The following is a 9,928-nucleotide window of genomic DNA, read 5'->3' on the forward strand; positions in this document are numbered from 1 at the left end:
AAAACAGACTAACAAACGTCTACGGCCATACCAGGTTGAAAGCACCCGATCTCGTTCGATCTCGGCAGTTAAGCAACCTCGGGCTTGGTTTGTACTTGGATGGGTGACATCCTAGGAATACCAAGTGTTGTAGTCATTTTTCTATTTATACAAAGTATGCTTTGAATTGCGCATAAAGATCGTCATAACAGACTAACAAACGTCTACGGCCATACCAGGTTGAAAGCACACGATCTCGTTCGATCTCGGCAGTTAAGCAACCTCGGGCTTGGTTAGTACTTGGATGGGTGACCGCCTAGGAATACCAAGTGTTGTAGTCATTTTTCTGTTTACCCAAAGTATGCTTTGAATTGCGCATAAATGTCGTCAAAACAGTCTAACAAACGTCTACGGCCATACCAGGTTGAAAGCACCAGATCTCGTTCGATCTCGGCAGTTAAGCAACCTCGGGCTTGGTAAGTACTTGGATTGGTGACCGCCTAGGAATACCAAGTGTTGTAGTCATTTTACTGTTTGCACAAAGTATGCTTTGAATTGCCCATAAATGTCGTCAAAACAGACTAACAAACGTCTACGGCCATACCAGGTTGAAAGCACCCGATCTCGTTCGATCTCGGCAGTTAAGCAACCTCGGGCTTGGTTGGTACTTGGATGGGTGACATCCTAGGAATACCAAGTGTTGTAGTCATTTTTCTATTTATACAAAGTATGCTTTGAATTGCGCATAAAGATCGTCATAACAGACTAACAAACGTCTACGGCCATACCTGGTTGAAAGCACACGATCTCGTTCGATCTCGGCAGTTAAGCAACCTCGGGCTTGGTAAGTACTTGGATGGGTGACATCCTAGGAATACCAAGTGTTGTAGTCATTTTTCTATTTATACAAAGTATGCTTTGAATTGCGCATAAAGATCGTCAAAACAGACTAACAAACGTCTATGGCCATAAAAGGTTGAAAGCACCCGATCTCGTTCGATCTCGGCAGTTAAGCAACCTCGGGCTTGGTTGGTACTTGGATGGGTGACATCCTAGGAATACCAAGTGTTGTTGTCATTTTTCTATTTATACAAAGTATGCTTTGAATTGCGCATAAAGATCGTCATAACAGACTAACAAACGTCTACGGCCATGCCAGGTTGAAAGCACACGATCTCGTTCGATCTCGGCAGTTAAGCAACCTCGGGCTTGGTAAGTACTTGGGTGGGTGACCGCCTAGGAATACCAAGTGTTGTATTCATTTTACTATTTGCACAAAGTATGCTTTGAATTGCCCATAAATGTCGTCAAAACAGGCTAACAAACGTCTACGGCCATACCAGGTTGAAAGCACCCGATCTCGTTCGATCTCGGCAGTTAAGCAACCTCGGGCTTGGTAAGTACTTGGATTGGTGACCGCCTAGGAATACCAAGTGTTGTAGTCATTTTACTGTTTGCACAAAGTATGCTTTGAATTGCCCATAAATGTCGTCAAAACAGACTAACAAACGTCTACGGCCATACCAGGTTGAAAGCACCCGATCTCGTTCGATCTCGGCAGTTAAGCAACCTCGGGCTTGGTTGGTACTTGGATGGGTGACATCCCAGGAATACCAAGTGTTGTAGTCATTTTACTGTTTGCACAAAGTATGCTTTGAATTGCGCATAAAGATCGTCAAAACAGACTAACAAACATCTATGGCCATAAAAGGTTGAAAGCACCCGATCTCGTTCGATCTCGGCAGTTAAGCAACCTCGGGCTTGGTTAGTACTTGGATGGGTGACCGCCTAGGAATACCAAGTGTTGTATTCATTTTACTATTTGCACAAAGTATGCTTTGAATTGCCCATAAATGTCGTCAAAACAGGCTAACAAACGTCTACGGCCATACCAGGTTGAAAGCACCCGATCTCGTTCGATCTCGGCAGTTAAGCAACCTCGGGCTTGGTAAGTACTTGGATTGGTGACCGCCTAGGAATACCAAGTGTTGTAGTCATTTTACTGTTTGCACAAAGTATGCTTTGAATTGCCCATAAATGTCGTCAAAACAGACTAACAAACGTCTACGGCCATACCAGGTTGAAAGCACCCGATCTCGTTCGATCTCGGCAGTTAAGCAACCTCGGGCTTGGTTGGTACTTGGATGGGTGACATCCCAGGAATACCAAGTGTTGTAGTCATTTTTCTATTTATACAAAGTATGCTTTGAATTGCGCATAAAGAACGTCATAACAGACTAACAAACGTCTACGGCCATACCAGGTTGAAAGCACACGATCTCGTTCGATCTCGGCAGTTAAGCAACCTCGGGCTTGGTTGGTACTTGGATGGGTGTCCTCCTAGGAATACCAAGTGTTGTAGTCATTTTTCTATTTACCCAAAGTATGCTTTGAATTGCGCATCAATGTCGTGAAAACAGACTAACAAACGTCTACGGCCATACCAGGTTGAAAGCACCCGATCTCGTTCGATCTCGGCAGTTAAGCAACCTCGGGCTTGGTTAGTGCTTGGATGGGTGACCGCCTGGGAATACCAAGTGTTGTAGTCATTTTTCTATTTACATAAAGTATGCTTTGAATTCCCTGTAAATGTCGTCAAAAAAGACTAACAAACTTCTACGGCCATACCAGGATGAAAGCACCCGATCTCGTTCGATCTCGGCAGTTAAGCAACCTCGGGCTTGGTTAGTACTTGGATGGGTGCCCACCTAGGAATACCAAGTGTTGTAGTCATTTTTCTATTTACACAAAGTATGCTTTGAATTGCGCATAAAGATCGTCATAACAGACTAACAAACGTCTACGGCCATACCAGGTTGAAAGCACCGGATCTCGTTGGATCTTGGCAGTTGAGCAACCTCGGGCTTGGTTGGTACTTGGATGGGTGACCACCTAGGAATACCAAGTGTTGTTGTCATTTTTCTATTTATACAAAGTATGCTTTGAATTGCGCATAAAGATCGTCATAACAGACTAACAAACGTCTACGGCCATGCCAGGTTGAAAGCACACGATCTCGTTCGATCTCGGCAGTTAAGCAACCTCGGGCTTGGTAAGTACTTGGGTGGGTGACCGCCTAGGAATACCAAGTGTTGTAGTCATTTTTCTATTTATACAAAGTATGCTTTGAATTGCGTATAAAGATCGTCAAAACAGACTAACAAACATCTATGGCCATAAAAGGTTGAAAGCACCCGATCTCGTTCGATCTCGGCAGTTAAGCAACCTCGGGCTTGGTTGGTACTTGGATGGGTGACATCCTAGGAATACCAAGTGTTGTAGTCATTTTTCTATTTATACAAAGTATGCTTTGAATTGCGCATAAAGATCGTCAAAACAGACTAACAAACATCTATGGCCATAAAAGGTTGAAAGCACCCGATCTCGTTCGATCTCGGCAGTTAAGCAACCTCGGGCTTGGTTAGTACTTGGATGGGTGACCGCCTAGGAATACCAAGTGTTGTATTCATTTTACTATTTGCACAAAGTATGCTTTGAATTGCCCATAAATGTCGTCAAAACAGGCTAACAAACGTCTACGGCCATACCAGGTTGAAAGCACCTGATCTCGTTCGATCTCGGCAGTTAAGCAACCTCGGGCTTGGTTGGTACTTGGATGGGTGACATCCTAGGAATACCAAGTGTTGTAGTCATTTTTCTATTTATACAAAGTATGCTTTGAATTGCGCATAAAGATCGTCAAAACAGACTAACAAACATCTATGGCCATAAAAGGTTGAAAGCACCCGATCTCGTTCGATCTCGGCAGTTAAGCAACCTCGGGCTTGGTTAGTACTTGGATGGGTGACCGCCTAGGAATACCAAGTGTTGTATTCATTTTACTATTTGCACAAAGTATGCTTTGAATTGCCCATAAATGTCGTCAAAACAGGCTAACAAACGTCTACGGCCATACCAGGTTGAAAGCACCCGATCTCGTTCGATCTCGGCAGTTAAGCAACCTCGGGCTTGGTAAGTACTTGGATTGGTGACCGCCTAGGAATACCAAGTGTTGTAGTCATTTTACTGTTTGCACAAAGTATGCTTTGAATTGCCCATAAATGTCGTCAAAACAGACTAACAAACGTCTACGGCCATACCAGGTTGAAAGCACCCGATCTCGTTCGATCTCGGCAGTTAAGCAACCTCGGGCTTGGTTGGTACTTGGATGGGTGACATCCTAGGAATACCAAGTGTTGTAGTCATTTTTCTATTTATACAAAGTATGCTTTGAATTGCGCATAAAGAACGTCATAACAGACTAACAAACGTCTACGGCCATACCAGGTTGAAAGCACACGATCTCGTTCGATCTCGGCAGTTAAGCAACCTCGGGCTTGGTTGGTACTTGGATGGGTGTCCTCCTAGGAATACCAAGTGTTGTAGTCATTTTTCTATTTACCCAAAGTATGCTTTGAATTGCGCATCAATGTCGTGAAAACAGACTAACAAACGTCTACGGCCATACCAGGTTGAAAGCACCCGATCTCGTTCGATCTCGGCAGTTAAGCAACCTCGGGCTTGGTTAGTACTTGGATGGGTGACCGCCTGGGAATACCAAGTGTTGTAGTCATTTTTCTATTTACATAAAGTATGCTTTGAATTCCCTGTAAATGTCGTCAAAAAAGACTAACAAACGTCTACGGCCATACCAGGATGAAAGCACCCGATCTCGTTCGATCTCGGCAGTTAAGCAACCTCGGGCTTGGTTAGTACTTGGATGGGTGCCCGCCTAGGAATACCAAGTGTTGTAGTCATTTTTCTATTTACACAAAGTATGCTTTGAATTGCGCATAAAGATCGTCATAACAGACTAACAAACGTCTACGGCCATACCAGGTTGAAAGCAGCGGATCTCGTTGGATCTTGGCAGTTGAGCAACCTCGGGCTTGGTTGGTACTTGGATGGGTGACCACCTAGGAATACCAAGTGTTGTAGTCATTTTTCTATTTATACAAAGTATGCTTTGAATTGCGCATAATCATCGTCAAAACAGACTAACAAACGTCTGCGGCCATACCAGATTGAAAGCACCCGTTCTCGTTCGATCTCGGCAGTTAAGCAACCTCGGGCTTGGTTAGTAATTGGATGGGTGACCGCCTAGGAATACCAAGTGTTGTATTCATTTTACTATTTGCACAAAGTATGCTTTGAATTGCCCATAAATGTCGTCAAAACAGACTAACAAACGTCTACGGCCATACCAGGTTGAAAGCACCCGATCTCGTTCGATCTCGGCAGTTAAGCAACCTCGGGCTTGGTTAGTACTTGGATGGGTGACCGCCTAGGAATACCAAGTGTTGTAGTCATTTTTCTATTTGCACAAAGTATACTTTGAATTGCCCATAAATGTCGTCAAAACAGACTAACAAACGTCTAAGGCCACACCAGGTTGAAAGCACCCGATCTCGTTCGATCTCGGCAGTTAAGCAACCTCGGGCTTGGTTGGTACTTGGATGGGTGACCGCCTAGGAATACCAAGTGTTGTATTCATTTTACTATTTGCACAAAGTATGCTTTGAATTGCCCATAAATGTCGTCAAAACAGACTAACAAATGTCTACGGCCATACCAGGTTGAAAGCACACGATCTCGTTCGATCTCGGCAGTTAAGTAACCTCGGGCTTGGTTGGTACCTGGATGGGTGACATCCTAGGAATACCAAGTGTTGTATTCATTTTACTATTTGCACAAAGTATGCTTTGAATTGCCCATAAATGTCGTCAAAACAGACTAACAAACGTCTACGGCCATACCAGGTTGAAAGCACCCGATCTCGTTCGATCTCGGCAGTTAAGCAACCTCGGGCTTGGTTGGTACTTGGATGGGTGACATCCTAGGAATACCAAGTGTTGTAGTCATTTTTCTATTTATACAAAGTATGCTTTGAATTGCGCATAAAGATCGTCAAAACAGACTAACAAACATCTATGGCCATAAAAGGTTGAAAGCACCCGATCTCGTTCGATCTCGGCAGTTAAGCAACCTCGGGCTTGGTTAGTACTTGGATGGGTGACCGCCTAGGAATACCAAGTGTTGTATTCATTTTACTATTTGCACAAAGTATGCTTTGAATTGCCCATAAATGTCGTCAAAACAGGCTAAAAAACGTCTACGGCCATACCAGGTTGAAAGCACCCGATCTCGTTCGATCTCGGCAGTTAAGCAACCTCGGGCTTGGTAAGTACTTGGATTGGTGACCGCCTAGGAATACCAAGTGTTGTAGTCATTTTACTGTTTGCACAAAGTATGCTTTGAATTGCCCATAAATGTCGTCAAAACAGACTAACAAACGTCTACGGCCATACCAGGTTGAAAGCACCCGATCTCGTTCGATCTCGGCAGTTAAGCAACCTCGGGCTTGGTTGGTACTTGGATGGGTGACATCCTAGGAATACCAAGTGTTGTAGTCATTTTTCTATTTATACAAAGTATGCTTTGAATTGCGCATAAAGAACGTCATAACAGACTAACAAACGTCTACGGCCATACCAGGTTGAAAGCACACGATCTCGTTCGATCTCGGCAGTTAAGCAACCTCGGGCTTGGTTGGTACTTGGATGGGTGTCCTCCTAGGAATACCAAGTGTTGTAGTCATTTTTCTATTTACCCAAAGTATGCTTTGAATTGCGCATCAATGTCGTGAAAACAGACTAACAAACGTCTACGGCCATACCAGGTTGAAAGCACCCGATCTCGTTCGATCTCGGCAGTTAAGCAACCTCGGGCTTGGTTAGTACTTGGATGGGTGACCGCCTGGGAATACCAAGTGTTGTAGTCATTTTTCTATTTACATAAAGTATGCTTTGAATTCCCTGTAAATGTCGTCAAAAAAGACTAACAAACGTCTACGGCCATACCAGGATGAAAGCACCCGATCTCGTTCGATCTCGGCAGTTAAGCAACCTCGGGCTTGGTTAGTACTTGGATGGGTGCCCGCCTAGGAATACCAAGTGTTGTAGTCATTTTTCTATTTACACAAAGTATGCTTTGAATTGCGCATAAAGATCGTCATAACAGACTAACAAACGTCTACGGCCATACCAGGTTGAAAGCACCGGATCTCGTTGGATCTTGGCAGTTGAGCAACCTCGGGCTTGGTTGGTACTTGGATGGGTGACCACCTAGGAATACCAAGTGTTGTAGTCATTTTTCTATTTATACAAAGTATGCTTTGAATTGCGCATAAATATCGTCAAAACAGACTAACAAACGTCTGCGGCCATACCAGATTGAAAGCACCCGTTCTCGTTCGATCTCGGCAGTTAAGCAACCTCGGGCTTGGTTAGTAATTGGATGGGTGACCGCCTAGGAATACCAAGTGTTGTATTCATTTTACTATTTGCACAAAATATGCTTTGAATTGCCCATAAATGTCGTCAAAACAGACTAACAAACGTCTACGGCCATACCAGGTTGAAAGCACCCGATCTCGTTCGATCTCGGCAGTTAAGCAACCTCGGGCTTGGTTAGTACTTGGATGGGTGACCGCCTAGGAATACCAAGTGTTGTAGTCATTTTTCTATTTGCACAAAGTATACTTTGAATTGCCCATAAATGTCGTCAAAACAGACTAACAAACGTCTAAGGCCACACCAGGTTGAAAGCACCCGATCTCGTTCGATCTCGGCAGTTAAGCAACCTCGGGCTTGGTTGGTACTTGGATGGGTGACCGCCTAGGAATACCAAGTGTTGTATTCATTTTACTATTTGCACAAAGTATGCTTTGAATTGCCCATAAATGTCGTCAAAACAGACTAACAAACGTCTACGGCCATACCAAGTTGAAAGCACACGATCTCGTTCGATCTCGGCAGTTAAGTAACCTCGGGCTTGGTTGGTACTTGGATGGGTGACATCCTAGGAATACCAAGTGTTGTATTCATTTTACTATTTGCACAAAGTATGCTTTGAATTGCCCATAAATGTCGTCAAAACAGACTAACAAACGTCTAAGACCATACCAGGTTGCAAGCACCCGATCTCGTTCGATCTCGGCAGTTCAGCAACCTCGGGCTTGGTAAGTACTTGGATTGGTGACCGCCTAGGAATACCAAGTGTTGTAGTCATTTTACTGTTTGCACAAAGTATGCTTTGAATTACCTATAAATGTCGTCAAAACAGACTAACAAACGTCTACGGCCATACCAGGTTGAAAGCACCCGATCTCGTTCGATCTCGGCAGTTAAGCAACCTCGGGCTTGGTTTGTACTTGGATGGGTGACATCCTAGGAATACCAAGTGTTGTAGTCATTTTTCTATTTATACAAAGTATGCTTTGAATTGCGCATAAAGATCGTCATAACAGACTAACAAACGTCTACGGCCATACCAGGTTGAAAGCACACGATCTCGTTCGATCTCGGCAGTTAAGCAACCTCGGGCTTGGTTAGTACTTGGATGGGTGACCGCCTAGGAATACCAAGTGTTGTAGTCATTTTTCTGTTTACCCAAAGTATGCTTTGAATTGCGCATAAATGTCGTCAAAACAGTCTAACAAACGTCTACGGCCATACCAGGTTGAAAGCACCAGATCTCGTTCGATCTCGGCAGTTAAGCAACCTCGGGCTTGGTAAGTACTTGGATTGGTGACCGCCTAGGAATACCAAGTGTTGTAGTCATTTTACTGTTTGCACAAGGTATGCTTTGAATTGCCCATAAATGTCGTCAAAACAGACTAACAAACGTCTTCGGCCATACCAGGTTGAAAGCACCCGATCTCGTTCGATCTCGGCAGTTAAGCAACCTCGGGCTTGGTTGGTACTTGGATGGGTGACATCCTAGGAATACCAAGTGTTGTAGTCATTTTTCTATTTATACAAAGTATGCTTTGAATTGCGCATAAAGATCGTCATAACAGACTAACAAACGTCTACGGCCATACCTGGTTGAAAGCACACGATCTCGTTCGATCTCGGCAGTTAAGCAACCTCGGGCTTGGTAAGTACTTGGATGGGTGACCGTCTAGGAATACCAAGTGTTGTAGTCATTTTTCTGTTTTCACAAAGTATGCTTTGAATTGCCCATCAATGTCGTCAAAACAGACTAACAAGCGTCTACGGCCATACCAGGTTGAAAGCACCCGATCTCGTTCGATCTCGGCAGTTAAGCAACCTCGGGCTTGGTTGGTACTTGGATGGGTGTCCTCCTAGGAATACCAAGTGTTGTAGTCATTTTTCTATTTATACAAAGTATGCTTTGAATTGCGCATAAAGATCGTCAAAACAGACTAACAAACGTCTATGGCCATAAAAGGTTGAAAGCACCCGATCTCGTTCGATCTCGGCAGTTAAGCAACCTCGGGCTTGGTTAGTACTTGGATGGGTGACCGCCTAGGAATACGAAGTGTTGTATTCATTTTACTATTTGCACAAAGTGTGCTTTAAATTGCCCATAAATGTCGTCAAAACAGGCTAACAAACGTCTACGGCCATACCAGGTTGAAAGCACCCGATCTCGTTCGATCTCGGCAGTTAAGCAACCTCGGGCTTGGTAAGTACATGGATTGGTGACCGCCTAGGAATACCAAGTGTTGTAGTCATTTTACTGTTTGCACAAAGTATGCTTTGAATTGCCCATAAATGTCGTCAAAACAGACTAACAAACGTCTACGGCCATACCAGGTTGAAAGCACCCGATCTCGTTCGATCTCGGCAGTTAAGCAACCTCGGGCTTGGTTGGTACTTGGATGGGTGACATCCTAGGAATACCAAGTGTTGTAGTCATTTTTCTATTTATACAAAGTATGCTTTGAATTGCGCATAAAGATCGTCATAACAGACTAAAAAACGTCTACGGCCATACCAGGTTGAAAGCACACGATCTCGTTCGATCTCGGCAGTTAAGCAACCTCGGGCTTGGTAAGTACTTGGGTGGGTGACCGCCTAGGAATACCAAGTGTTGTAGTCATTTTTCTATTTATACAAAGTATGCTTTGAATTGCGCATAA

At 44.0% G+C, this 9,928-nt stretch overlaps 39 non-coding genes and 15 pseudogenes across 39 annotated transcripts; all 54 read left to right on the forward strand.

The window, feature by feature from the left end:
* The first annotated feature begins 17 nt into the window (after positions 1–17).
* Positions 18–136, forward strand: LOC145891811 (5S ribosomal RNA). Its single transcript, XR_014400584.1, has one exon. It is a non-coding gene; the product is annotated as a 5S ribosomal RNA (ribosomal RNA).
* A 65-nt stretch (positions 137–201) lies between these two features.
* Positions 202–320, forward strand: LOC145891303 (5S ribosomal RNA). Its single transcript, XR_014400103.1, has one exon. It is a non-coding gene; the product is annotated as a 5S ribosomal RNA (ribosomal RNA).
* Positions 321–385: 65 nt separating this feature from the next.
* Positions 386–504, forward strand: LOC145892149 (5S ribosomal RNA). Its single transcript, XR_014400905.1, has one exon. It is a non-coding gene; the product is annotated as a 5S ribosomal RNA (ribosomal RNA).
* Positions 505–569: 65 nt separating this feature from the next.
* Positions 570–688, forward strand: LOC145891909 (5S ribosomal RNA). Its single transcript, XR_014400677.1, has one exon. It is a non-coding gene; the product is annotated as a 5S ribosomal RNA (ribosomal RNA).
* A 65-nt stretch (positions 689–753) lies between these two features.
* LOC145892196 (5S ribosomal RNA) lies at positions 754–872 on the forward strand. Its single transcript, XR_014400949.1, has one exon. It is a non-coding gene; the product is annotated as a 5S ribosomal RNA (ribosomal RNA).
* Positions 873–937: 65 nt separating this feature from the next.
* Positions 938–1,056, forward strand: LOC145892681 (5S ribosomal RNA; annotated as a pseudogene).
* A 65-nt stretch (positions 1,057–1,121) lies between these two features.
* Positions 1,122–1,240, forward strand: LOC145892161 (5S ribosomal RNA). The gene has a single exon (XR_014400916.1). It is a non-coding gene; the product is annotated as a 5S ribosomal RNA (ribosomal RNA).
* A 65-nt stretch (positions 1,241–1,305) lies between these two features.
* LOC145891709 (5S ribosomal RNA) lies at positions 1,306–1,424 on the forward strand. The gene has a single exon (XR_014400485.1). It is a non-coding gene; the product is annotated as a 5S ribosomal RNA (ribosomal RNA).
* A 65-nt stretch (positions 1,425–1,489) lies between these two features.
* LOC145892036 (5S ribosomal RNA) lies at positions 1,490–1,608 on the forward strand. Its single transcript, XR_014400798.1, has one exon. It is a non-coding gene; the product is annotated as a 5S ribosomal RNA (ribosomal RNA).
* A 65-nt stretch (positions 1,609–1,673) lies between these two features.
* On the forward strand, positions 1,674–1,792 carry LOC145892574 (5S ribosomal RNA; annotated as a pseudogene).
* Positions 1,793–1,857: 65 nt separating this feature from the next.
* LOC145891710 (5S ribosomal RNA) lies at positions 1,858–1,976 on the forward strand. Its single transcript, XR_014400486.1, has one exon. It is a non-coding gene; the product is annotated as a 5S ribosomal RNA (ribosomal RNA).
* Positions 1,977–2,041: 65 nt separating this feature from the next.
* On the forward strand, positions 2,042–2,160 carry LOC145892037 (5S ribosomal RNA). The gene has a single exon (XR_014400799.1). It is a non-coding gene; the product is annotated as a 5S ribosomal RNA (ribosomal RNA).
* A 65-nt stretch (positions 2,161–2,225) lies between these two features.
* LOC145891930 (5S ribosomal RNA) lies at positions 2,226–2,344 on the forward strand. Its single transcript, XR_014400697.1, has one exon. It is a non-coding gene; the product is annotated as a 5S ribosomal RNA (ribosomal RNA).
* A 65-nt stretch (positions 2,345–2,409) lies between these two features.
* Positions 2,410–2,528, forward strand: LOC145890976 (5S ribosomal RNA). Its single transcript, XR_014399795.1, has one exon. It is a non-coding gene; the product is annotated as a 5S ribosomal RNA (ribosomal RNA).
* A 65-nt stretch (positions 2,529–2,593) lies between these two features.
* Positions 2,594–2,712, forward strand: LOC145891820 (5S ribosomal RNA). The gene has a single exon (XR_014400592.1). It is a non-coding gene; the product is annotated as a 5S ribosomal RNA (ribosomal RNA).
* Positions 2,713–2,777: 65 nt separating this feature from the next.
* On the forward strand, positions 2,778–2,896 carry LOC145892643 (5S ribosomal RNA; annotated as a pseudogene).
* Positions 2,897–2,961: 65 nt separating this feature from the next.
* Positions 2,962–3,080, forward strand: LOC145891843 (5S ribosomal RNA). Its single transcript, XR_014400615.1, has one exon. It is a non-coding gene; the product is annotated as a 5S ribosomal RNA (ribosomal RNA).
* A 65-nt stretch (positions 3,081–3,145) lies between these two features.
* On the forward strand, positions 3,146–3,264 carry LOC145892680 (5S ribosomal RNA; annotated as a pseudogene).
* A 65-nt stretch (positions 3,265–3,329) lies between these two features.
* LOC145892575 (5S ribosomal RNA) lies at positions 3,330–3,448 on the forward strand (annotated as a pseudogene).
* Positions 3,449–3,513: 65 nt separating this feature from the next.
* On the forward strand, positions 3,514–3,632 carry LOC145892125 (5S ribosomal RNA). Its single transcript, XR_014400882.1, has one exon. It is a non-coding gene; the product is annotated as a 5S ribosomal RNA (ribosomal RNA).
* A 65-nt stretch (positions 3,633–3,697) lies between these two features.
* Positions 3,698–3,816, forward strand: LOC145892576 (5S ribosomal RNA; annotated as a pseudogene).
* A 65-nt stretch (positions 3,817–3,881) lies between these two features.
* On the forward strand, positions 3,882–4,000 carry LOC145891711 (5S ribosomal RNA). Its single transcript, XR_014400487.1, has one exon. It is a non-coding gene; the product is annotated as a 5S ribosomal RNA (ribosomal RNA).
* A 65-nt stretch (positions 4,001–4,065) lies between these two features.
* LOC145891910 (5S ribosomal RNA) lies at positions 4,066–4,184 on the forward strand. The gene has a single exon (XR_014400678.1). It is a non-coding gene; the product is annotated as a 5S ribosomal RNA (ribosomal RNA).
* A 65-nt stretch (positions 4,185–4,249) lies between these two features.
* On the forward strand, positions 4,250–4,368 carry LOC145891931 (5S ribosomal RNA). Its single transcript, XR_014400698.1, has one exon. It is a non-coding gene; the product is annotated as a 5S ribosomal RNA (ribosomal RNA).
* A 65-nt stretch (positions 4,369–4,433) lies between these two features.
* Positions 4,434–4,552, forward strand: LOC145893087 (5S ribosomal RNA). Its single transcript, XR_014401463.1, has one exon. It is a non-coding gene; the product is annotated as a 5S ribosomal RNA (ribosomal RNA).
* A 65-nt stretch (positions 4,553–4,617) lies between these two features.
* Positions 4,618–4,736, forward strand: LOC145891558 (5S ribosomal RNA). Its single transcript, XR_014400343.1, has one exon. It is a non-coding gene; the product is annotated as a 5S ribosomal RNA (ribosomal RNA).
* A 65-nt stretch (positions 4,737–4,801) lies between these two features.
* LOC145892657 (5S ribosomal RNA) lies at positions 4,802–4,920 on the forward strand (annotated as a pseudogene).
* Positions 4,921–4,985: 65 nt separating this feature from the next.
* On the forward strand, positions 4,986–5,104 carry LOC145892554 (5S ribosomal RNA; annotated as a pseudogene).
* A 65-nt stretch (positions 5,105–5,169) lies between these two features.
* On the forward strand, positions 5,170–5,288 carry LOC145891657 (5S ribosomal RNA). Its single transcript, XR_014400435.1, has one exon. It is a non-coding gene; the product is annotated as a 5S ribosomal RNA (ribosomal RNA).
* A 65-nt stretch (positions 5,289–5,353) lies between these two features.
* Positions 5,354–5,472, forward strand: LOC145892308 (5S ribosomal RNA). Its single transcript, XR_014401047.1, has one exon. It is a non-coding gene; the product is annotated as a 5S ribosomal RNA (ribosomal RNA).
* A 65-nt stretch (positions 5,473–5,537) lies between these two features.
* LOC145892610 (5S ribosomal RNA) lies at positions 5,538–5,656 on the forward strand (annotated as a pseudogene).
* A 65-nt stretch (positions 5,657–5,721) lies between these two features.
* Positions 5,722–5,840, forward strand: LOC145891912 (5S ribosomal RNA). The gene has a single exon (XR_014400680.1). It is a non-coding gene; the product is annotated as a 5S ribosomal RNA (ribosomal RNA).
* Positions 5,841–5,905: 65 nt separating this feature from the next.
* LOC145892577 (5S ribosomal RNA) lies at positions 5,906–6,024 on the forward strand (annotated as a pseudogene).
* Positions 6,025–6,089: 65 nt separating this feature from the next.
* Positions 6,090–6,208, forward strand: LOC145891712 (5S ribosomal RNA). The gene has a single exon (XR_014400488.1). It is a non-coding gene; the product is annotated as a 5S ribosomal RNA (ribosomal RNA).
* A 65-nt stretch (positions 6,209–6,273) lies between these two features.
* LOC145891913 (5S ribosomal RNA) lies at positions 6,274–6,392 on the forward strand. The gene has a single exon (XR_014400681.1). It is a non-coding gene; the product is annotated as a 5S ribosomal RNA (ribosomal RNA).
* Positions 6,393–6,457: 65 nt separating this feature from the next.
* Positions 6,458–6,576, forward strand: LOC145891932 (5S ribosomal RNA). The gene has a single exon (XR_014400699.1). It is a non-coding gene; the product is annotated as a 5S ribosomal RNA (ribosomal RNA).
* Positions 6,577–6,641: 65 nt separating this feature from the next.
* LOC145890799 (5S ribosomal RNA) lies at positions 6,642–6,760 on the forward strand. The gene has a single exon (XR_014399630.1). It is a non-coding gene; the product is annotated as a 5S ribosomal RNA (ribosomal RNA).
* A 65-nt stretch (positions 6,761–6,825) lies between these two features.
* On the forward strand, positions 6,826–6,944 carry LOC145891559 (5S ribosomal RNA). Its single transcript, XR_014400344.1, has one exon. It is a non-coding gene; the product is annotated as a 5S ribosomal RNA (ribosomal RNA).
* A 65-nt stretch (positions 6,945–7,009) lies between these two features.
* Positions 7,010–7,128, forward strand: LOC145892564 (5S ribosomal RNA; annotated as a pseudogene).
* Positions 7,129–7,193: 65 nt separating this feature from the next.
* On the forward strand, positions 7,194–7,312 carry LOC145892555 (5S ribosomal RNA; annotated as a pseudogene).
* A 65-nt stretch (positions 7,313–7,377) lies between these two features.
* Positions 7,378–7,496, forward strand: LOC145891668 (5S ribosomal RNA). Its single transcript, XR_014400446.1, has one exon. It is a non-coding gene; the product is annotated as a 5S ribosomal RNA (ribosomal RNA).
* Positions 7,497–7,561: 65 nt separating this feature from the next.
* Positions 7,562–7,680, forward strand: LOC145892309 (5S ribosomal RNA). The gene has a single exon (XR_014401048.1). It is a non-coding gene; the product is annotated as a 5S ribosomal RNA (ribosomal RNA).
* A 65-nt stretch (positions 7,681–7,745) lies between these two features.
* Positions 7,746–7,864, forward strand: LOC145892665 (5S ribosomal RNA; annotated as a pseudogene).
* Positions 7,865–7,929: 65 nt separating this feature from the next.
* LOC145892543 (5S ribosomal RNA) lies at positions 7,930–8,048 on the forward strand (annotated as a pseudogene).
* A 65-nt stretch (positions 8,049–8,113) lies between these two features.
* On the forward strand, positions 8,114–8,232 carry LOC145891812 (5S ribosomal RNA). Its single transcript, XR_014400585.1, has one exon. It is a non-coding gene; the product is annotated as a 5S ribosomal RNA (ribosomal RNA).
* A 65-nt stretch (positions 8,233–8,297) lies between these two features.
* Positions 8,298–8,416, forward strand: LOC145891304 (5S ribosomal RNA). Its single transcript, XR_014400104.1, has one exon. It is a non-coding gene; the product is annotated as a 5S ribosomal RNA (ribosomal RNA).
* Positions 8,417–8,481: 65 nt separating this feature from the next.
* On the forward strand, positions 8,482–8,600 carry LOC145892150 (5S ribosomal RNA). The gene has a single exon (XR_014400906.1). It is a non-coding gene; the product is annotated as a 5S ribosomal RNA (ribosomal RNA).
* A 65-nt stretch (positions 8,601–8,665) lies between these two features.
* LOC145892163 (5S ribosomal RNA) lies at positions 8,666–8,784 on the forward strand. The gene has a single exon (XR_014400918.1). It is a non-coding gene; the product is annotated as a 5S ribosomal RNA (ribosomal RNA).
* Positions 8,785–8,849: 65 nt separating this feature from the next.
* LOC145891756 (5S ribosomal RNA) lies at positions 8,850–8,968 on the forward strand. Its single transcript, XR_014400530.1, has one exon. It is a non-coding gene; the product is annotated as a 5S ribosomal RNA (ribosomal RNA).
* Positions 8,969–9,033: 65 nt separating this feature from the next.
* LOC145891350 (5S ribosomal RNA) lies at positions 9,034–9,152 on the forward strand. Its single transcript, XR_014400147.1, has one exon. It is a non-coding gene; the product is annotated as a 5S ribosomal RNA (ribosomal RNA).
* Positions 9,153–9,217: 65 nt separating this feature from the next.
* Positions 9,218–9,336, forward strand: LOC145892639 (5S ribosomal RNA; annotated as a pseudogene).
* A 65-nt stretch (positions 9,337–9,401) lies between these two features.
* Positions 9,402–9,520, forward strand: LOC145892121 (5S ribosomal RNA). The gene has a single exon (XR_014400878.1). It is a non-coding gene; the product is annotated as a 5S ribosomal RNA (ribosomal RNA).
* Positions 9,521–9,585: 65 nt separating this feature from the next.
* LOC145891914 (5S ribosomal RNA) lies at positions 9,586–9,704 on the forward strand. Its single transcript, XR_014400682.1, has one exon. It is a non-coding gene; the product is annotated as a 5S ribosomal RNA (ribosomal RNA).
* Positions 9,705–9,769: 65 nt separating this feature from the next.
* Positions 9,770–9,888, forward strand: LOC145891565 (5S ribosomal RNA). Its single transcript, XR_014400349.1, has one exon. It is a non-coding gene; the product is annotated as a 5S ribosomal RNA (ribosomal RNA).
* The last annotated feature ends 40 nt before the right edge of the window (positions 9,889–9,928 follow it).

Source organism: Ascidia mentula, chromosome 2 (genome assembly GCF_947561715.1).
Source record: "Ascidia mentula chromosome 2, kaAscMent1.1, whole genome shotgun sequence".
NCBI lineage: Eukaryota > Metazoa > Chordata > Ascidiacea > Phlebobranchia > Ascidiidae > Ascidia > Ascidia mentula.